Here is a 24,594-nt window from a genome sequence, read left to right on the forward strand (position 1 = left end):
AAATTCAGGGGAAGGTAGGACCCAGGTATTGCTGGATTTAATAGCTGATGGAATTTATTCACTAAATAGGCATTGAAACAATGCTGTGCAACTGGAGAATAACAAATTTAGTAGCTGTGTTTATGAATATGCAGTGTCTCAGACAACCACAAGCACATTAGTCTGACCTCTCTGTTATACAAGGCACTAGATCAAACTTTGAAGGAAAGAATGAAGAATGGAAAGAAAAGGGGGAACAAGATAAAATTCAACAGACTAAATGAGGTCAATTTGACACCTGTATGGAACAAAGTAATTAGAGGTCTAGAGTAAGCAGGCACAAAATACCCAACCTATGTGAACTTCAGTGAGACATTTAAAGCAGACCACACTGGAGACGACAGCAGCTAGTTAAATCATACAGCGAGTAAGGAACCAGCTAACACAAAACAGTGAGGGGTGGACAAATTTCCTGATTACATGAATTTTGAGACATTCCAGTATTTGAGGAAGATCAGAATATTTTATGGGAATAACTGAATGATCATGAGGTTTGGAAAGACAGAAATAGTTTAAAATCAAAAGTGCCATGTGCAAAAGTGCAAATCATGCCTTAGTAAAAACATAGCAAAAAAACACAGCTCCAAGCTGACTCATCATCAGCTGAGAGCTAAAAATGATAAAAACGTCTGGGCAAACCAATGCATTGTTAGGAGAGCTATGAACTACCAATGTGTTTTAACAGAAAAAAAAAAAAAAAAGAACCCAAGGATTTCTCAGTTGTAGCATTTCCAGGGGAAATTAAGTTGTGTTAATGTGACTGTACAAAGTGTTGAGGAAATTCCATCTGGACAAGAATTTATAATTCCAATCATTCACACTCAAAAAAAAAGACCAAGTCAAACTGGAATGCAGGAAAAGAATAAGCCTATCTTATCAAATGAGAGTGAAACAACCTGCCCTGTTTAGCTTAGCAAAAGCTAAAGCTTGAAGATTGAAATTGAACATTTTTTTGTAAAGTGGGGTAAATACCACCAAAAAACCCCCTATTGGCCACTGTAGTAGCAGAGATAGGGACATGAAAACAAATATGTAAATGCCAAATACTTGTAGACTACAGTTTGGGATGAGTTATATCATAAAATGAATAAGGAAGGGGCTAACGGGAAGTAGAAGAGTGAGATAATGAAATTTCCCTATGACACAAATTTTAAGGCAAGTCAATAAAATGAAGTTTTGGAATAGCCTTCTAAAATTAGGTTACAGGAATAAAACCAATCAAAATTAAAAACCCTAATACACTTAAGATAGAACTCCATGAGTTCATGAACAAAATATTGACACGGTAGACTGAGCTAGGAGGAGACTGGATCTCCTGACCCTTGCAGTCATACATTCTCACAAGAAGATATTGCATGTCTTCTTTAGACATGCGTAACTTTATGTTAAAACCTTCAAAAAGCCATGAGTTACACTGGATTTTTAGAAACACCTGACTACCCGAGATGTTCCTCTTCCGAGGAAAACAACTAACCCCCCGAAAGCTCACTGACAAATTTAGGAAAGACTTCATCCTGAGTAAATGTATCCACCTTTGTTCCATCTTTTTGACATTTACAAAAGAGAGCCAAGGAGGAAAATTAAATTCTTTGCCCCCCTCCATTCTAGACTTGTAATCCATAAGGAATTAGACATTCTTCCTGTTAACTTCTTAAGTGTGCAATACAACCCTGTGATCCCTTTAAAGGGATCTACAAAGAAAAATCCTTCCAGGAGCTCCAGTGAAGGCCATTATGTGCTCTTAACATGCGATTAATGTACGTTTCAAATTAGCAGGCCTCCTTATTAATGCTCTGCTGTTATGCTTATCTGATGTTTCCGTATATGAAACAATGAAACAAAATAAATGAACCCTTGTTCAGCAGGAGCTGTCAAATTAGAAACGGTTACAAAGTAATAATTAGGGAAAATGGATCACAGTGTTCAGGCTTCAGCAATGATTGTCCCTCTGTGGGCCATTAACAAAACCTAGTCATTGGATCTGCATGCAATTTTAATGAAGCCACGAGTAAACAAACTGCAAAATGATGTGGGCAGGAGTTTGCTCACTTTATGAGGCAGACTTTCATATGATACTGGGTTTTTTTTCCCCTTCTTTTCTACTCTTTGCTCCTCATACCAGTGATTCTGGTTAGGGAGAATTAATTTAAGATTTCTGCTTACACTGAGGTATTTGAAAAATTATGATGTCTTCCAACCCCTATAGAATAGGTTAGCTGCAGTTATACCAGTGGGCCACATTGTATTTTTTGTATTTACTTATGAAAATGAAGGAATCATAAAGACGATCTCAAGGTGCTGTAACAAACCTACAATCCCCCAGAGGAAGCGTAGGGCTCTGGTGCAGGGTGGGTTGATGCCAAACGCCAGCTCCACCAAGACACCCTTCCAGAGAGGTGTGCACTGATTTCTCTTCTTACGATTGCCATGCAAGAAGACACTGCGGGTATTTCAGCTTCCAGCCTTTGCAGGAGGACGCAGGCAGTTTGCCTCTTTTCTTTTTTTTTTTTTAAGAAAAAGTCGCCGGTGCGGGGGCCGGGGGAGAGAGGACGAAACGCACTATATTTTGGGGGGAGCGGAGCTTCGCTGCCCCACCTGGTGGCCACGGGAGGAGGAAAGCGGTGGAGGAAAGGCTGAGCAGGTCGGCGGCAGGACGGGATTCTCCCGGGGCTGCTTGTTGTTTCAACATTTCTCCACTAATTAGTTACTTTGGAGGCGGGGGGTGGGGGGGTGTTTGGTAGTTTAGCTTGCCTTCGGTAGATCTTGATACTCTTTGAGAGCGCTGATAGAGCTAGTGATGATGCTTATTAGTTACATTTGTTTTCTTGATAAGCAGTTAAAAAGAGAGATAAATCCCCTGGTTTCTTAAGCAGCAATACCATTGCTTTCAATGTCTCTGATACTCTTTCATTTAACAACTTACAAACCATTTCTGTCTTTTCCTGTAATTTCTCTTTTGGGAATCTATTGACAAATGTAAACTGGCCTCTCCATTTAGGCTGGAGAACCCTGCTGCTTCAGATTTGTTCGTGGAATGCCTGGAATTGGAAACTCCATGCTCTGAAAATAATATTTTCTGTAGGGTACAAGGCATCCTGGGGCCAATGTCTCTGGGGCATCCTTGGGCCACCACCGAGTTTGCAAAGCTGCCACAAGTAGAGAGAGGTTCTTTCTGTCCCCTTGGGCAAAAGCTGCCCATGCAGAGGGCTTGCTTCCCTCTGAACATGTTCAGCAAGGCCTGCAACAGCACGAGATGCTAAAATTCTGTAGCTCAGGGGTAACATGCAAAGGAATCTATTCATTACCACTAAACAAAAGCTGTTGTTCTCATTAGCCCATAAAAATATGCTACAGCAATGAGCCAGACAGAGAGGCCATTGTAAATGTCCCTGGGATGCTGCAATGTCTTTTGCAGTCCTATATGGCAAATCTCAGCTGCTATGGCAAAGCTCTGGAGGCAATATAGGAGGAAATAGCTGGGTATGGCTTGACTTTAAGTCATGCACCACTATCCCAAGCGTAATTGCAAGACAGACAGCAAGTACTGAGATTTGAAGAGTATAAACATGGCATTAGCACTGAGCCAGCTAGCTTGTGAAGTTATTAAGTGTCCTCTTTTTGTTTTCTGCTTTCTTCAGATGTTTTTGAAAGGTTTTAGTCTGACACAGAGTCACCTGTAGATATGCTGGATGAAACTTACATTGTTCCTTGTGACAAGAGTTTAATTCTTGGATGTCAGATGCCTTATGAGAAAAGAAAATGCTTGTCATTACTTCACTTCCACTTGATTACATTTCCACAATATTTACCTAGCAAATGGGTATATAGAGCTCAAACACACAAGTGCAATTGCCCTGACCACTGCACCATTCACCTGTAAAGCCCAGGTGCAATTCAGGTGATGCCTCCAGTTCCAGCATCACATTATGCGTTCCTCTGGATCCCTAAGCATGTTCTTTCATGCCATATGACATCGTCAGTGACTGTGGGCTTTATTTGGATGATACATTTCAAAGCCAGATTTGATAAACTCTCCCAATAAAAAGATGACTGGACAAAACCAGGTTGAATTTAAAATTCTTTAAGTGAATTTAACCTGTAAAATTGACAGGAAGTTGAAAGCTAGGACTGCAAAGCCTTCACACATACCACAAAATTACTTTTATTGATTTATTTCCTCTAACCTCAGATTATGTTATTTCACCTTATTTTAAAAGAGAGATGTTTTTTTTCCTGTCCTTTTCTGCTGACTGGCTGTTCTGGTTTTGTTTTGTTTTTTAAAAATAATTATTTTATAAGATAAACCTGAAGATCCTAATGCTACGTTGACCCTACAGTAGCCTCACAGTAATAACCATCTCCCTCCCAATTAATCCTCATGCAAGTTCCTTGTACAAGAAAATTGTACAAGCATTGAGAAAGACATAGGCTTTGCAAACAAGATGTAGATGTCAAAAAAACCCAGGAGAGAAATGAAAATGACATTCTTCTTATCTTACTTTTCTCTTTAGTACCTGTCAAGAACTTAGACTAATGGAAACTACTGTCTCAGAGTTTTTAAATGGCTTTTTCCATTATTCCAGCACTAACAAAACCCCTAAAATGAAAGGGTAGAATTAGGAAAACTCACTAAAATATATTCTATCCCTAAATACCCATAAAAATGTACACTACTCTCATATCACTGTATGTCTAAACTGGAACATTCCAAACTTTGGGATAAGTCCTGTCCTTGTCCTAACCCTGCTCTGAAACCTGGTTGTGCATCAGTACCCTCAGAACCTCTCTTTCCTTGTCTTTTGTTGCTCTTGGTGGGAAGGAGGATGGTCAGGGAGGCAGGAGTTGTAAATGGCTCCCAACATGGCCCACCAGAAGACCATGAGCTTGTGGCAAGCTGCAGTGCCCTCCCACAACTCAGTGCTTATATGGCCATCAGGTCCTTCTTCAGGATTCGGAGTACTCAGCTTTGACCAGAGACTGGAAGTGCCTCGGGTGAATTCTCTCTCAGACTACTCACTTCATACAAAGAAATATAAAAGCATGTCTTACCTTATTTCAGTATCATTGAGTGGGTTTGCTTTGCACCACAAGATAAGTGATCCTTTTCTACAGATGAAGATAGTTTTCTTTTTGCTACCAGTACTATATTTTCTAGAATAAACTCATAAAAAAGTCGCTCAAATAAGTGTGTCTGCAGCTGGCATCACACACATAAATTCACCTGCAGGGAACTTGTGCATATTCTTATTAAATTCTCTTTACCCATCAGGGATTCCTACATCTACAGAGAAGGACCATGCATTGAAAGATGTAGGAAATAAAAAATCTTATCACCTCTCAGCTTTCACTCCTGATACGCTACATGACCTACTATAAAGACAGAGAATGAAGAAATTCAACTATCCCTACGTCAGCTCAGCAACTTCTCTATTTTGCCATAATGTGTTATTTTCTCACTGGCCATTTCTAGGAGATAAAATGATGGTGCTTCAAAAAACACTTTCCTTCATTTTATTTTTAAAGGAAAACAAGCTGAAAAGATTCCTGTGACATGGGCCTGTACTGATGCACTGTATCATTAAAGGTCTGTTTTGTAATGATGGATTGCTGTGTGAAAACAAACATAAGGAGAGGTGGCATGGCAGAAATTCCGGTTTCTTTTTCAAATCTACTTTGCTTTTGTGTGTAATCCACGGTCTCCAGTGGCAACACAGGCCCTGGTTCCCTGCAGGAAACTTAGAACAAAAGCCAAAAGCAGGGGTCTTGAATAAAATATTCCATGAGACTTGTTCCTGTTGCTTGCTAGTGGAGTTAAGTCTGTTCTTTCACAGTTGTATGAAAGCAGACTCCTCTTAAAGATGTCACTGTAGGCTGCCTGTTTGTTTCCTCTATGAATTCTCTCTTTGTAACTGACAACTAAATAAACCATTTGGTATCACTGTTAACTTAAAGCCTGCTGCTCATCACCTAGTAGGAAGCAAGTCAAACTCTACACGTTTTTTTAAAGCAAGAATTTCCAGCTACAGTCCTCTCTACAGCACTCATTTAGCACCGTGTACTCACAGACCCCAGCTTAGATACCACATTTTTCCTCATTAGTTAACTTTTTCTTGGGTTACATTATTTGTAGAATAGTGTGTCTAAATAACCGTCATCTGTGACTGAATTCCCACTGAAACAGAAGAATATGCGATATGAAAAGTGAGATTAATATATGGCACACAGACAATTTGCTGACAATCTGATGGATGACTTGATTGCTGCTTTGGAGGAAAAAATGTTATAGGACTAAATTCAGAATGTAAGTAAGCCTGGAGGCTGTCTAATTTACTGTGGCTTACATCAATTCTAAGTAAAGACTGAAGGCACTGTGCATATGTCAAACACATATAGATCTTCCAAAATCTGGCTGCTCTTGGTTTCCTTTATCACTACCTGAAATTTCCTTAAAGTCAAGAGGTATGTGCACTTACCTTCCTATACATTTACTAAATTGTGTAATTTCTTGCCACAACAAGGCAGCAAATTCACCAAAGGCTTATAAACTAAACCCAGTTGGAAGAATTGCACAGAGAATTATAAAATAATAATTTATAATAAATTTAATAGAATTAAAATCATAATTATAAGAATTAAAAAGAACTATACAGGGAGGAACACCCAGATCAGAAACTCGATCTGAAAATGGAAGTTGTGCCAAAATAGGCGTTGCCTTAGGACTGAATTACCTTAGTGTTGAAACTGGTGGTCTTTAGCAAGCTTTGGCAAGTCTGAAACCTTGGTAAATGGCAGGTTATCATCCTGGTATGCGGCTTTAGATTTTCCATAAGCTCCCTAAGGACCAGGAAACATGTATGCATGGACTTGTGAAATGCAGAGCATGGAGATGGCTGTAGAAAGGTGCCGCCTGCACAGGGGTTGGTGCAACATGAGATGGCATTTACCATGCCCTTCAGAAGCAGAAATTACTACAGGACAGTTGGTGGGTTGGTCTTACTCAGAGCAGACAGACAAGCTGTGCCTTGTGCAAAAGGCAGTGCTCTCCCTTTCCCCCTCTTTGCAAAACCTTGCCTGGACTGGAATGAAGCACTCTGCCTTCAGAGTTTAAAAAAAAAGGATTTAAGAGGAAGAGACTTTCCCAATATTTTTGCCTGAGAAAAATCCAAAATCTTAAGTACTTGAACATCTTAATATAATTACCCCATTCCTGGGGTTAGTGAAAGTCAAGTCTGGGTCCAAATGCATCCCCATGCCAATCAGAACTAGGCATCCATAAAACCCTGAATTAGAGCCCCAAAGCCCCAGGTCAGGCACCGTAGTCTGAGCTCAGAAGACAGTAATAGAAAAGAAAAAATGTTCCTTAAAAAATGTTCATCACCCCCAATGAACTCATGTGTTCATGTTGCCAAGCAACCGTGCCGAATCTCTGCACCTCCAAGACCCATGGGTCAAAACCCAATGTCAATAGAAAAGTTTGAGTCTAGTCAGGATTATGGCACTTGAATATTGATAAGAAAAAAAGTCAGAAGAGGATTCATATCTTCAGCCTTTTTTTGTTTTTAATTAATATTGTTCTTGATGGGGCTACCAGTATAAGAGCCAGGTGTTTTTCAAAACCTCAAGACAAATACAGGTGGTTTTTGCTTTGCAAAGACTTGGTTATTCAATTTGCAGGCCAAGCAGATGTTTTTCAGCTACTGTAAAAACACTTATTAAAACCCCAAAGAGTTCTGTCTCAGCTCTCACTGATTTATTCCAGAGGGAAGCAGCACTAGTATTCACCAGCAACAGCGGGTATTTTCTATTCTCTTTCCAGGTCAGTGTATTCCTGTTTCCTCTTGTCAAATACCATGTCGTCCTAGAATATAAATTATTTTGAATGACAGATAGCCCAGAGTGGATTATATGTTGCCTTTGTACCCTTTTTGGGTGACGCTAATGTCTGTGTCCAAGGCTGAGTAGAAGTGGAAAGAGTGGTAGATGGAGATGGGATTGCTGGCTAAGCCCTCCCCCTATCATGCTGTTCACCAGAGAAGATGCAGCAGCCAGGAGAAACATCATGGGCTGGAGGCAGGCTACAAGAGGGCTGGAGGCAGGCTACAAGAGGGCTGAAGGCAGGTCATGGCAGGATGGGGGGATGACACGAGACAGGGACTGGGCACCATTCCAATACCTGGTTTAATCAGCTCTTCTCCAGAACAGCCCTTGAAGGAGTTAAATGGAAATAGGAACTGCACTGAGAAATCAATGTAAGCCCAGGGAATTTCTAAGTTAATAACTAAACACAAGGAGATTAGAAAGTCACATAATTTAAGTGAAGAGGGAGAGGGGAAAGTAGACTATCACATTTCTGCACTAAAGCTCCCAAGGTTCACTCACCACCCTTACAAGTAACACACTGAACTTCACCAGCTAAAAGAATCTCAGCAATTTATCAGGCAGATGTTGTGCTTTTACCACAAAATCTCACTAGCAAGATGAAAGTAGGTGATGGATAGAGCAGTCAGATAGCACAGAAGCATCACCTCTGTCAGCCGTGGGGCAGGATTAACCAGAAGGGTGAAGATTGGAGAGACCACAGTGCAGTTGGTGGAGCATTCGCTGTGAATGAAGAGCAGAAGCAATGTGGAAGCCAGTGGACTGGTTCAAAGAAAGATGTAGACATTACTCACAGATACCTGAAATAACAAAAAGAGAGAACGAGGTGAAAGTAATGCAGGACAGGGAGGGGGCAGAGACGATTCTTGAGGTGGAGATAGACAATATGGGGGAAAAGGTATTAGTCACAGGGTCAATGAGAAAGATGTTCATTTTGCAAATCATATATGAAATCTGTTTTCGAGAAACAAAGTAAAGCTTTTAAATAGTATGTTTGCAAGTTCAAGAGCGATCAAGCATAACATGGTAAAAATCTAAGTTACTGAAAAGGTGATTTGAAATAATCATGCAAGCTCAAGAAAGCTATTAAGCTCTTGATAGCTCTGGCAAAGAGGGCAACAAGGGCATATCCAATTTAGATTACAAACAGTGAGAACCATCATATTTTAGTCTGCATTATACATTGCCTGTGGAGTGATTTATTTCATTGAGGGATTGTAGCAAGTGAGGTTGTAGCAAAACAGAGGATCACTCTCCAGACAATGCTGTTATCCCTGTGTGTGACACACCATGTTTGCACATTTCTTATGCTTCCTCATCAATATCTTCCTGTGTAATTAACAAAAACCCGTGAGGCCTCTAATTAGACACCTTCAAAGGCAGTGGTCCCTAGCCAGTGATCTCTCCAGTGAAGTGAAAGCACAGGGTATCTGAGAGGCAGCAGCTAATAGAGGTGCCATGGTTGCTCCCACCATACTCAGCTTGGCAAGTACTTGACTTTAACAGCGAAAGTCTGTAGAAACAGGCATGGTTCATACAGTGCAGTTTTTAACTCTGGGATCCTGTTTTCCTCTGCTGTGGTCTTTTACCTCCTAATTCTGATTCTCCTTCAAATTCTCCTGCCTGAGCAGAGGACTCCAGGCAGCAGGCAGGCAGCATGGCCCTGCACACCGTGTCATACTTGGCAAGGCTCCTCCTGGGATGACGTAGGGGCTTGGAACAGCATTGCTAATGCTGTAGCATTTGAGTAGATGGTTGACTGGAGAGCACCTAACTGACTGTTTTTCCTCTGTCCCTGGAACACATGCTCCCTCTTGGTTGGAGGACTCCCAATGTGCTGGCAGAGCTAGGCAAGGAGGTTTGTGCACTTGGAGCTCTGTAGGACCTTTGTAGAGCTGACAGGCAATGCAGTTTGGGAACTCATCAATCTGTGGAGGCCAAATATCCTCCACCAGGTAGAAAAATCAGAAAGTCCTCACATTTATATTCAGCCTGCCTGAAAAGATATGCCATGATGCTCATGGGGATTTAATGTAGTCATTTCATCCCCCGGAGACACTACCAGGTGGTGAAGCTACATTGTTTTTAAAATGCTCATAGTTATTTGGAGACAAGGCTTTAAAGTGAGGGCGATGAATATCACCAGGGTACCGGGACATTACCTGTTACTGCAAGTAAAGCTCAGATAAACTGCCTGTGTCTCTGTGAAGCCTTGTCCAGCCCCTCAGCTAACGGAGAGTCATTCTGATCTCACTGTTAGGAGCTGGCTACATGGCATTACAACTACATAGGTGCATCAGAAGCCACTAATGGCTTGTTCCTCCTGGGCCCACTGACACATCGCTGGTCCATGTCACCTGGGTGTCTTGAGGCACAGATCTCCCATCCCAGAGCAGCTGCCAAAAACCCAAAAGGAGCCCCTCCAATACAGAGAGACCTGAGCATCTGCCTACCCTCCCTCTGCAACACTGAATATCACAGATGAACTGAGGTAGAAGACACAGAGGTTCCCCTGGGACAAAAATTCAGCCATTCTCCCAAGACCCCCACTAGAAATTTCAGGCAATTGATTAAATTTTCATCACCAACTGGACAGATGTTGGGTCTCAAAAATGTCAAATATTGCCTGGCTGTTCTGACACAGAAGCAGCAACACATCAAGTCCAAAGCCGAGCTTGGTTACAAGTATGTGACTTTATTTTAACTTTCCATTTCTTTTATAAATTGCAGGAAGAGTGGACTGTAGATAGCTGTATGGAGAAAGGTCAGCACCAAGAGAATAGACATCAAATATTCAAAATAATGTGATTACAGGATGTGCCGACTTGAGGAAGAAATTTCTATTTTGGGAGTACATTAGGAGCAGCCCAAAGGCTTTTTGTTTCACCTCTTATGCTCCTCATATGCTGCCTTTCTTGACATTTTCCTACAGCCTGATGTCCCCTAGAGAGCTGGCTGGGTTTGCTAGGTACAATAGGTCAGACTTACCAGCATATGTTGGGATAACAGGGTTTCTGCACTTCCCCCCAGGAGGAAGGAGGCAACTATAGGAGAAACCCTCCATTCATTTACAGGGAAGCTGTTCTTAAGCAAGGCTAGGCAAATCCTGCAAAACATTTAGTCTGAATATCATCACAAATGTTCAAATTATTTACCTCCAACATATTGTCTCTTTTATCTGTTCCCCTTCTGCAAATATTCATAAAACAGAGTTTTGCTGGCACAGCTATTTACAGGAAGAGAATATCAACATAACATGCATGAATACTCATATAGTGATAAAATTTTACATTTACAAGCAGCAATATGTACACCAACCCATTCATTAAGCCACATGAAAAAAATACTGCCATGTGACTTATCCAGCCAATTACAAATAGCTATTGCATCTCAAGTACTGCGTGTTCACAAGGTACTATAAATGAGCAGTCCAAAGAGACAAATCCATTAACATTTGTAGAATGCACTGACTAATGCACAATCTTAATGAAATGGGACTGTGAAGTTATTTTTATTAATGACATTTATGAATTAAAGTAGTTCTGTGAATGCTGTAGCATAAGAAAGAACTGCTATCCCACAAGTAGAGAAACAGGTTATAGTCACAGAATATATTGCTATGTAATATTGTTATTCTCTGTAGCTTTATTTTCACTTTATAGTAGCACTGCAATGAAACGCATTCCAACTGTTAACAATGTTTCTTGACTTCCAGAACACATAGGCCAGTCAGTCCCTTCAAATATCTGAAGGCTCTGGTGCATTTTTTATACGAAAATTGGAGGGTTTTTAAGCTAATGTCTTCACCTTAACCATTACAGTATTTTGATGATGAAACACGAAAAGTATGTGCAAAATGGGGCTAGAAAAAAATATATGTAGCACAGTATGCTTCAAATGCACATTTCCTTGAAGCACGACATACAAGCAACACTCCTTAAGAGCGACAAAGGGTTCAGTCCTGCAGAGTGCTAAAGGACAATATAATGGCTAAGGAGATTCTGAAGTAATTTTATATACAGCTCTACTATAATTCCTTTTATTCCTCGATGCCAGCTTAATTCTTATCTGAAGTGCAGGTAAGAGCACTAGTTGATAAGGTCTTTCACAGAATTGTTGCAGAGGTAAAGCTCTGAGCTATTACATGTAAAAGACCAGGTTATTGGATGAAAAGATTTCAGTCAGCTTTTGAAGGAAAATTATGACGTATAACATAAACATATAATAAACCTACAGAGCTTGTGCATGTATATTGCAGATAATGAATCATATTTGGAATACTGTCAGCAAGGTTTTAAAAAACACTCTAAGAACTGCTTGTTCTTTATGCAAACTCTCCAAAATACACCTAATATAAACACTTACTGTCAGTTAATGGCCAGCTCCAAAGCAAAGTCTAATTTTGCATGGAGCATACTGTGATTTCCCTCCCTGCCCATCATTCCTCTATTAGTTTTCTTGCTCCTCTCCCCTGAACAACTGACTGATTTTCCCAATTCCCAAGCCTCTTCACTCAGAGCAAGCTTTGCACAGGAACCTTGGTCCCCTGGCAGTCAAAGCCCATGCTTCCTTGACCTTCACTCAGCAATGCATGCTGCTGTACAATATTTTTAACTGCAATAATGCCTCAGAACCTCCCATTTCATGGTAGCTTGACATGCACAGCACTCCTTCCCACTTTCACAGTGAAATCGGAATATGTAGCCACTATTTCCCCCTGGGTACATCCATTGAGGATAGCAGGTTTGTTCCTTTTGCACATTCTAAAAGAATAATTTCTGTATCATGTTGCTAGAGCATAGTACTTAATCTTATTTAGCATTTGTCCATTTTGTTTGTTGTGAAGAAAAGGAAGAGAGGGGTGGATTTTCTAGTGGCTCAACCTGTAGAAAAGTTAGAGTACCAATTTACTCCCAGGGAGTTGTTTTTTCACTCGATGTGCATTCAGTATGCTTTTTCTCATCTTCATCAGATCAGCTCTCATCCCCATCACATTTAATCAGCACAGTCATATTTTAAACTTTGAGATAGCTTTGTAACTTCTAGAGAGCACAGCTAACAGGCAGGTAAGGCACCTTTAGTCCTACAAACACAGAATTCCCAGCATTCAAGTTTGTCAAGTAGAAATGGATGTCCATCTGCTCTGGTCATCTTTTTGGATTATTTTTTCTGTTCATTTAACTCAGGGACTGGAGCACTAAGTGTGGCAAAGCTCAAACTGTAACGGCATGGGACAAAGTCAACTTGACATCACCTCCAGAGTGCAAGGAAACATGTAATTGTTTCCCACCTGAGTCCAGATATTATTTCAGGAATAAGATGTCACATTGAGAATAATTTAATTTTTGAGTTAGTTTTTGGGTTCTGAAGGATCACAGCTCTCACATGGGTGAGGTCCCTGTTACCATTATAAACAATTACTTCATCATTATTTGCTTTGCCAAAGTTTTACATGTCTCTTAATTTATTTATGAGCTTCTGAAAAGTGTCCATAACCTTAAACATTTAGACCCTCAGAGAATGGTGAAAGCAAATTTAATTGGATAGCACCATCTAAGGCATTTTGCCAGGACCTGTAGAGTGGTCTACTGAGGTTATACATTGTGCTCTGCTTAGTCTGTCCATCATCTAATTTATTCATGGCATTGGGTAGACATCCAATATTGTGGCACTGCCTAGCTCCCTGTAATAAATACAGGATCTCACAGTGCTGCCTAGCTTTGTGCCTGGCACAATGGTGATTCAGGGGCCATGAGATGGATAGATGAATTCCACAGCCAAGGTGTCAATCTGCACTGTCCCCTACACTTCATTCAGGTCCCTTGTGAGGTAGAAACTGTGCAGAAGCTGTCCTATGTCTGCTCCTTGCACAGAACTGACTTCTGGAGAACACAGGGTTTCAGCTGTCCTCTAGGGACACATTGTCACACACAGCCACTAGACTTACACAGATCTTTGTCTGCCAGGTGTGGTGGGTTGACCCTGCCTGGAGGCCAGAGGACCACCAAAGCTGTTCTGTCGCTCCCATCCTCAGCTGGTCAGGGGAGAGGAAACATAACAAAAAGTTCATGTGTCGACAGGCAAAACAGACTCAATTTGGGGAAAATTAATTTAATTTATTACCAATAAAATCAGAATAGGGTAATGAGAAACAAAACCAAATCTTAAAACACCTTCCCTTCTTCCCGGGCTTAACTTCACTCCCAAATTCTCTACCTCCTCCCCTTGAGCAGTGCAGGGCGATGAGGAATGGGGGTTGTGGTCAGTTCATGACACGTAGTGTCTGCTTTTCCTTCCTCCTCAGGGGCAGGGCTCCTCACACTCTTTCCCTGCTCCAGCGTGGGGTCCTCCCAAGGGATACAGTTCTCCACAAACTTCTCTAACATGAGTCCTTCCCACAGGCTGCAGTTCTTCACAAACTGCTCTAGTGTAGGCCTCTTCCATGGGGTGCAATCCATCAGGAACAGACTGCTCCAGCATAGGTCCCCAACCTGCTGCATGGGCTCCTCTCTCTACAGGTCCTCAGGTCCTGCCAGGAGCATGCTCTAGCGTGGGCTTCCCATGGGGTCACAGTCTCTTTTGGGCACATCCACCTGCTCTAGTGTGGGGTCCTCCAAGGTCTGCAGGTGGATATCTGTTCTACCATTAACTTCGGTGGGCTGCAGGGGGGCAGCCTGCCTCACCATGGTCTTTACCACTGACTGCAGGGGAATCTCTGCTCTGGCACCTTAAGGACCTCCTCCCCCTCTTTCTTAACTGTGATCTTAGCATCTGCACAGTTCTTTCTCTCACATATTCCCACTCTTTTCTCCAGCTGCTGTTCTGCCCAGTAATTTTTTTCCTCCCTTCTGAAATATGTTATCCCAGAGGCACTACCACCATTGCTGATGGGCTTAGCTTTGGCCAGCCACAGGTCCGTCTTGGAGCCGGCTGGCACTGGCTCAATTTGACATAGGGGAAGCTTCTAGCAGCCTCTCACAGAAGCCACCCCTGTAGCTCCCCCAATACCAACAGCTTACCACTCAAACCCAATACACCAGGACAGAATGGGACCCACAATGGAATCCTCTGAAGGAGAACCTGCTTTTTAAACCACATTAGTCCTATTTCTGTGAAATTTTATAGCATTTGCATCACAGCTTTGGACCTTCTGGCCAATTTTTTTATATTCCCGATACACAGGTAATATTTCTACAAGAAGGTTTCTCAGAATAGTCTGAAACTTGCTTGTGCATAAGGAAGAAAAATACATTGTTTTCTTACTTCGTAAGGTCTGAAATGAGGAAAACAATAGATAGCACAGTTCAGTAGCATATTATGGATTCAGGCACAAGGGGGTCTAGTTCTCTTACTGTTTCTTTCTTACAGTATTCCTATTTCTTCCTTACTTCTAAGAAAGAAACAGTGTAACATAAGACATTTAGTGATTTCCTTACAGGATACAGCACCTTTTCATTGTGGTTTTTTTTTTTTTTCCCCTTTTGTTAACTCTTTCCTCTACCCTGAATGCTAACTGATCTTTCTGTCTTCCTTCAGTGTTTCAGAGAAGCCATTTCAGTGGGATCCGTCCAGGAGTACAATCCTCCATGTCATTGTATACTCAGTGATATATACTCTTTTGGTCTATTCTTATGCACACACAAAGTATCAGATAACTCCTGCTCCAAAACAGCCTCTCAGAATATGCCAAGTCTCATTTGCATTGTCTTCTTCCATGCCAAAAAGCAGGAAAGATTTCTGCAAAACTTAAGTAGAGTCATTGATGTCATGGTGGATACAATATTAACATCAAAAACCATGACCACTGTTGTACCACATATTCCTGTCATCGATGGAGTGAAGAGCAAAAAGCTATCTTGTAACATGAGATGAATCTCATTGTGGGCAGCTTCAATTCTGCAGTGATAAATCTTTCAAAAGATGCTGGAGATTCTGATTTTTATTTCTGCATACTCTTACTGACTGTGATGAGTTTGAATAAATACGGATGTTCCCTTTCTGTTAAGGGAAAAAAAGGAAAAGAAAAAAAGAGTAATAGATGTACATTTCTTTGACATTTTCCCTTCTCACTTGACTGTAATTCTATCCTTCCACTAGAATAATTTTCTTAGTTGTAGTTTCTTAGTGGAGTATAATATGTAGATTAGGGACACTCTTGGCAGAATTTCAGTATTGTAATATATTTATCTTGACAAAACCCATGTGAGGTCAGGAAATTCTTACTATATCCCTGTGAAATTCAACTTTTGCACTTACCAATGGACATTCAGAACAATGATGCCATCAGTATATATTGGATTTATAAAAGATTATTGATGTTGCAAAACCAACTCTCTTGAGCTCTCATTGACTTCAGTGGAAATGGGAGCACTTAATCTAGACTGGCAAAGACACTTAGAGTTCTTGTGAAAATCAAACGGTGGTAGTAGTCTTAATGTTTGGGGGGTTTTTTGTGTATATGGGATACTTGCAGAAAGAGTGTAACACTTCTGATGGATTATTTGCATCTATCTCATCTATTGTATATTTTTATAATGTTATTCATTTCAAACCATTAGACAGGCATGTAGACCTCTCTGATATCTCTTACTACAATTATGTAGTACTATGAAAATCATTTAAATAGCAGATTAAAAAGCACTGTGCTCCAAAATTATATAGTTGTAAAGCCTGTTTCTTCCTTAATAACATAGTCTGAAACTCCATTTTTCAATAACATTTACATTCTCCATTCAGAAACATCTTGAAAATTAAAAATTTTCTTTTTTATTAAATACAACTTTTTACTTTTTTCAAGTTCAGAGTTTTTCTTTAGTCAAAAACTAACAAAAATGAGGGATTTTTTTTTCTTTCCCTGTTTTACCTTAATTATCACAGAGACAATGAAGCAAAGGAAAAAAGAGAAACTGTAGATGAAGTTCCAAAACACTAATAGAATAGATATTCTGGTTTTCAAAAACCAGAAATATGGTTTCTACTTCTATTTCATTGCTGGGAAAAAAAATAATAATTCTAACATTTTGAAAGTTTTAAAAAATTTCTGAACTATTAAAATTATTTTTTATGCCACCCATCACATATAATCATAATTTATATCTTATTTAATATGAAAAGATATGTTTGTTCTTGATCTCAAGACTTTGTCCAATCTGTCAACATCAATGAATAAAAAACCATGCAATCAATAATGAGGCAACAATTGTTTATTCAATCCATTTTATCTTCCCTTAACTTTTTTCTGCCAAAAGAATGGAAAAACTATTAGGAAAAAAAACCAAAACAAAACAAAACCAAAACCAAAACTGAAAAACAACAGAACAAAAAACACACCCCAAAACCCAACAAAACCACAACCAACAAAAAGCTCTAGTAGGAATTCTAAGACAGACCCTAACCACAGTGAATTGCATTCTTTCTTACATTATCAATCACAGGGTCTTTTAATTAGTTTACCACAACCTATGCAGTGGAATGTGCCATTCAGAGGGTGTGTTTCTAATTAGTGATGAGGCTTGCTGCCGTATCTGCTGTGCAAACCCCAGGAACAGTGGCATGCCCTGACACAGGGAGAAAACCTCCACCTAAAACTGATAGCAAGATCAGAAATCAGTAATACATGTAGGTACTTTATTCCACAACTCCACAGAAGTGGGAAGAGCAGAGCATGGCAGTGCACATGCCTACAGGGAATTTAGATTCAGGTAGGGTCCAAGAATTGGCATTTCACTTTTCGGTCTTTGGTGTTGCAGCATTTCACACAATGCAGAATCAGAGTGAACCAGTTCTGTGCATATTTTAAGATGCACACTGCTACTGAATAAGCCTTATTGGGTCCAAGGTGGAAGGACAGGATAAAAGCTTTCCAGCTTTACAACACATTGCACATGGCTGCTGAATGAGATTTAGCATCCAACATCCCTCCTGTCTTTGATCTGCTGCAGGTACAGCAGAGCTAACTGATCCATCAGTTTCTGAGTCATAAGTGGTTGTTGGCTTGTGTAGCTCACGCTTGAGGGGAGGTTTCCCTGTGAGTGGTGATACTCGCTGAGCTCATGGCTGGGGAGATGCTGAAGGCAACAGTCTGAGGCGACATTTAATAACGAGCTGCAGTTCACAAGTGAAGGCAGACCAACTATTTAGGTGATCTGCTGCTGAAAATGCTCTGCTTACCATTGGTGGCTGGGGTGCTCTTATTTCCATGTCAATTTCAAAGAAATCGGGTTATCTTCTCTTCCTGCTCTAATAGGTGCTTTGTCCTGTTATAGTTACAGTCAAAGGTCTCTCTTTTTATTTTTGTTTTCACTGTTCAGCAACTCTCCTCCCCTTTTGCTCATGATGATACTCAATAACAGCAATTATGAGGAGCTTTTTTGTACAAGCTCTGATCCAGTTTATAGCACAAGGATATGTCCACAGGCAGCTGAGGGCAAGCGATCTGTACGCACAGCAAATTTGGAGGCAAGCATCACGAGGAAGTTGAGAAGGTTGAAATCTTTCTGATACCAGCATAATCGACAACACCTCAAGAAGAGAAAATAGAAACATTTTGCACACCCTATTTTGGGAAATCTCTCTTTTCCCTTTCCCTCCCTCCATGCTCACACAAATTTTATTTTTAAATCTGCAGGCACAGTAGTGCAATTTTCATCACTATGATAGGCAGTGGCTGTGGAACGGCAATTTACATCACACTGTATTTTGTGGGAAGCAAACTCAACTCTTTGTTAGAAACTTGCACCATTAGGAAGCTCATATTTAATATCCTCCTTGCCTATATTAACTGGTGTATTTAAGATTTAAGGTAATTTCTGTTGCAGTGCAACCTATGCAAAGTTGGTTAATTTACAACCATTTATTTTGGTTGTACAACCAACAAAATTTACAACCTTTTTTATTCAAAAGAGTATTGGTATTAAAGAAAGAAAGTACCACAAATGCTTCCTGAGTCATGAACTTTAATAACATTTATACTGGGGGGGTTCCTGTCGTTACCAGTACCACACTCTGTCTTTCTAAGCACATTAGCCTTGCCCTGTGCACACACTAGAAATTAATTACAACATCTCTATATTTATGGTACTTTTTCTCTCCAGAATCTTTAAATCTCATGCTGAAACTCCTGAAATTTTTCCTCCAATGGTGTTTGAATAGGTAGTCATGGTTGATTCAAAGTACCTTATATGTGCTTCCAGCAGAGCTTCCTCCAGCAGGCTATTGGGAACCCACAGCTCCCCGGGTCTAGCTCAGAAATCACAGCTCCTATTTTCAGTGCTCTTTGCTGCACCTGAGTAACATATCTGACATAATCTGAGATAGGTAGTGCGAATTAAGTAATCAACTGGCATCAGTACTGTTGGAATAAGAACACTCCATCATTTTTGCTAGCCTGGATATGTAAATTACAGATATCATACTGCAAATGCCATTTTTACACAGTATCTTAAGTGCTTTCTTTTACAGCAAATCTCAGAAACAAACTATGTGCAAAGATTCAACAATAGTTGTATCTTCTGTGATAATTTTGTTTCCTCTACTCTTAAAAATTTCACTTTAAAGCCCAATATAATAGACATACTTCTCTACAGCCTTGAGAAGAAAAAGGGATTCTGACCTCCCACATTACCTCTGTGTGACCCAGCCTAACAGTCGAAGGACATTACCATGGATACTTGATCCTTGGCAACTGGGGAAAGAGAAATTGCCTTTGAATCAACAATCCACAGCCAGGTTTAAAGCTAACATCAGAGGGATCCGGGAAAGCAAGTAAATCTGCTGTGAGTAAGGATTCACATAATTGAGTAGAGCCTTTTCTAATAAACAAGTGGAGGAAGCATCAAGAAAGCTTGCTGACCCATGCACCACTCCCAAGCTGTTAAGGAAAGTGTCCTTGCAGATGCTAACTTGCAATGTCACCTATTCAGCCAGATGCTGCCCTGTTAACAAGCATCAGCACTGGCATGTTGGTATCCAGCACATCATTGCTACCAGGTGAAAGTCAGCCAGAGGAAAGCAGTCAGTGCCAAGCTCCACTCAGGCACCATGGCTCTAACAGTGACAGAGCAAAACTGAATGAATCAGCCTGAAGTAGACGCAAAACTACTCAGGGGAAATAAAATCCATTCTGCTTCCAGTAGAAACAATTTCTCTCTGCCATGTTGCCTTTACCTACCGACCATGATGACTCTGTTAGTCTAGGTTTAATCCACCGCTGTTTGTACTTCATTTATTAAAAAGACCCAACAACTTTGCCTTAGAAATACATAACATCTTGGTGTGAAACAATTGGTGTTTTTCATCACCTCCCACTATTCTCTTTGCAGTAGAACAACACATAGGGGCAGGATGTCCTGTTCATAGAGTAGGGTATCATGAGAAGCTCAGCAGCTTTCAACCATTACTGTGTAAAGAAATTACCTGCATTGTAGGTAATACTAGGACAATACTGTCCTTGTCTCAGATATAAATATTTTTTTTCTGATAAGTGTGTATTTAAGGAATATGGGGGTGGAGGGAAGAGAGGAGAAGGCAATATGTTTAAATGAGTAAATGCAAGGAGAGTAATGATGATGAAAAATTACTTCAATGAAGATTTGTTTGATGTAAGAGTGTGGTGGTCTGCTACTGAGATAAAAGATGATCAGCTGGGAAAAACGTATGTGAAAAATGTATGAAGGTCTTACAGTAAATTAGTGAACTACACCAAAGTGGATAAGCAACAAAGGGAACAGCACTTTCAGGACACCATCAGAGTCGGTAGGGAACATTTGAATCAAGGCCAAAAGGACAGATATCACTGTTGCCTTGAGCATTCACCCTGCCATCAAAGGAGGACAACCTATGGTTCATTTTTAAGGGAAACCTATTGCAGTGTTGTGCATTTTGTCTTACCTCTTTTGTTCCTATAAAGTAACATGAAAAATAGAATTTACTATGAAGAATGAAGCTAGAAGTCCTGAGTGACACTTCTGAACAGGATTGTCAATTGTAAATGGTGGACCTAATTCCCATTTACACTAATGGTCTAGCAATAGAAAGGGGTCATCACCTTGGTTTAATGTAGACTTGCAATCACTTTCATCCTCTGCTTTCAATAGAGAGTACTGAGTGAATGATAGGAGTCCTGATATGCTTTTGGTCAGCATGCTACAATGAGTGACTCTTGGATTGCCGCTGGCATGCAAAAAAATCCCAATTATAACAAAAAAAAAATGAAAACCTATGTGCATACAAGAAAATAAAACAAGCCCTGAAAATAAGGGAGATTAACTTGCAAAGTTAAGTTAAATTTAGTTTTTGTTGATTTAAATAAAGACATTGTGGCAGTGCAGAGAAGAAAGGTTCTTGAATTGCTTCTTTTTTAAGGCTACTTTTTTTTTTTTTTTAAATTAAAGACTATTGAGATAAACTGTTTACCATACCTTTGCTGTAAACACAAAATCTTGAGTTTTGAGAATAAATGGGTATCAAGAATAAGGCACACTGGAAGTGAGTGTGTGCATGCTTGTGTCAAATGATTCAAATCGCTCAATTTCATTAAGAAAAAACAAAGACTGAACATTTGAGTATATTTTAAAGCCAAAGATCATGTTTGCTGCAGCATGCCGCTATAGCTTCCTCTGTGTAGACCAGCCCTATAGCTTTCAACAGAGAATAGAGTTCTCTCTTCCCAGTTTACCAGTAATCCTTAGGCAACACCACTAATGATTTTTGTTACCGTTGAATAATAAATCCTTATAGCCAAGAAGCTATCAAAGATGTAACATGGACCACCATTATGAGATCACGTATCACATCACTTGCCTCCCCTTCCTGTTTCTGTGTGGTGTAGATGAAGTCTATAGTTAGTTTGTTATTTTGCGATATAGTGTCTGAAATTAATTAAAGGTTTGGCACTTTTCACGTGTTATGCAGATATATTTCCCCTGTTACTACATTCTTCACCACACATTAGGTGTTAGAATGCACAGCACATTGCAGGCTAGATGAGTGTTGTTTCTACAAAAATAAAACTGTGAGATGGAGATTTTTTAATGATTTAGAATAAAGCATATTTTTGGATCGTACAGATAATCTATGAGACTTTTAAAAATAAAAAAGCAACAAGTTCTGCCTTCTTTTTCTACTTATGCTGTAAAGATTTAAATTTCTCAAAGCATATGGTGAGAATCAGAATTATCCCTTCTCCACCTACTACTCACAATTTCTTGCCTACTGATTTCAGCACCTAATCTATGGTGCTAAAACCAATTAGTGATACATCAAAGGTTTTTGCAGTTGTAAATTTTGGACCACTACAGAACATTAGCACATGAGCTCCTCATTACAGGCACAGATACATGTGATCTTTGATCCATGTGATAAAAGATACATTCAAAATATGTTTTCTTTGGCAACCTTACAATCTCCTAATTGAGGGAAAAAAGCTAATTATATAGTTCTTTGCCAGGCTGGAATTTGCTGTAATAAGCATTGTAGACAAAAATGAAGTTGTAAATGAGAAAGACTAATTTCACTTTTTTCCTTTTTCTGAAATTTTTGGTTTCTAAAGTTGTAGAAAGTTATTTTGCATAAATCATATGCTCTAGTGAATGCTTTGAGGTTTCAAGGAGGTTGCTGGATTAATATTCTGACCAAAACTTCAGTCCCACAAATGTGCTTAATTTTTGGCACAGAGAGGCCCCATCGAAGTCAATGAAACTAAGTCATGCCAGCTAAAATTAAGCATCAAAGCATAAATTAGTAAAAGCCATGTTCTCCTGTTGGCTGGTTCCCAGTCTCTCCTCTTTGCATGAAGTATTTGGACCTGCAGCAAGTGATGATGCAGAAGCACATTGTATGCTTTAGTGCTCAGAGTACTTGATAGGCTATTCATTTTCTCCTGCCATTCCCATTCCTCCACAAAGTTTTCACATAGCCAGATATAAAAATAACAAATGGAACATTGCCATTTGATATTAGATCACCAGGAACACTTATTTATAGCCCTTTAAGAAAAGGGCTATATAATACCCCAGAGAGGTATTTTTCCATCCTTTGGAACCTGTGCCCGAGCCTGGCACATATCATCCAGCATTACCTTTGGTGGCACATCAGGAGAGAAATAAAAACTGCTTGGAGCTGATAGGGAGGTATGATGGACTGGACACATTTAGTGTGAGTTGTGGCCACCACACTACCAAGTGAGCTGGGAGGGACGGGGAGGCTGCAAGATCTGACCTCTCTTTCTTCCCTCTGCTTCCCAGGGTGAAGAAATGATGTCTGTCTTAGGACATAAAAAAAGAAGGTGAAGGGAGAAGGGAGGTGAGAAGGGGGAGGAGAAGAGGGAGAGAAAGAAAAAGAGAGGGAGGGACGGAGGTAAAGAAGGCAGGGAGAAAGGGAGGGAAGAAGGGAAGGGAAAGAGAAAAAGAGTCCTCTTTCCTCCTACCCATGAAATCCCTTAGTCTCAGACCAAGATGCTTAGACCGGCCACTGAGACAGACATTTGAATTTCACAGTCTCACAGAATCACACTGGAATTTCGAGCATAAGTAAAAGCAATATCTAATCTGCAATGATTCAGAGAAGGAAATTGAAGCCCTTTGCTACAAGAATTACAGAAATTTGTTGCAAATTTTTTCACTCTTGAGAAAAGTTTTCTAAACAATATTCGCAGAATATTGCTCCCTACACTGTAGTTTCCTTGGGACTGAGATTTCTGTTAACAGATACGGTTGAATTCTTATTTTTTAAAATGCTCGTTTCACTGATGAAGGGACAACAACAGAAAAAAAATATTAAAAAAAGATAAAATTTAAATGTACTAAAGCTATTCCTTAACATGTGGTCACATCAGGTTAATTCCCTGTTTCAGTTTTTGAACTATAATAGTACTTTGAAAGTAGCTTTTGGGGTACCATCAGGGGTTTCACAACTCCTTTTCCTAACTGTATTTCCCACATTAATCCTGATTAGCAACACAGGATGCCTTCCACATTGCTTAATTTATCTGCTACGGTCCTTCATATCTCAATAATGTCCAGAAAATACTATTTCTGATATAATTAGGGTCATCATAGTTTGAATATCATTGGTATACGCTGGTGAAGAACACAGATGAGTCAATATTGACATCCTTTTTCTGGATTGCTCCTCCCCATCTGTTGAAACCCTTGACTTCTGAAGTATCTACATTAAAGCACAGTTAAATAATCTAATCTCTTTCTCCATCTCTTCTGCTGAATGGCAGAAAATAAATCTAATTCAAAAATTATTTCTCTGATTCAGACGCAGACACATAGATTTCTATATTCCTCCTCCTTTTTCAAGACACCCACTTCCTCTAAATTTCATTTTCTCTCTATGCAATAAAAAATGAAATAATATTGATTTATTTTGTATTTAATTATTTTTTTCCTAGTGCGCCTATATGACATGACAGTGAATAACAGCATATGCCAAGAAAACAATTACATAGCACCTCTGTATTGATTTGTCTAATTATATCTCTTTACTCAAAACAAAGTTGTTTACTTGGACATGACTGGCAAACCAGAGTGGTTTCTGCACCTGCTTTACCTTTCACTTCAATGTAGTTAATCAATTCTTAGAACAGATATCCAAAGAAACCTCTGACTTTCAGATACCTTTCTGCCTAGTGGGCTTCCCAACCCCAGCCAGGAGCCCGGATGGACACCTGGA

This window comes from Calidris pugnax, unplaced genomic scaffold, assembly GCF_001431845.1.
Source record: "Calidris pugnax isolate Ruff unplaced genomic scaffold, ASM143184v1 scaffold13, whole genome shotgun sequence".
Lineage (NCBI taxonomy): Eukaryota > Metazoa > Chordata > Aves > Charadriiformes > Scolopacidae > Calidris > Calidris pugnax.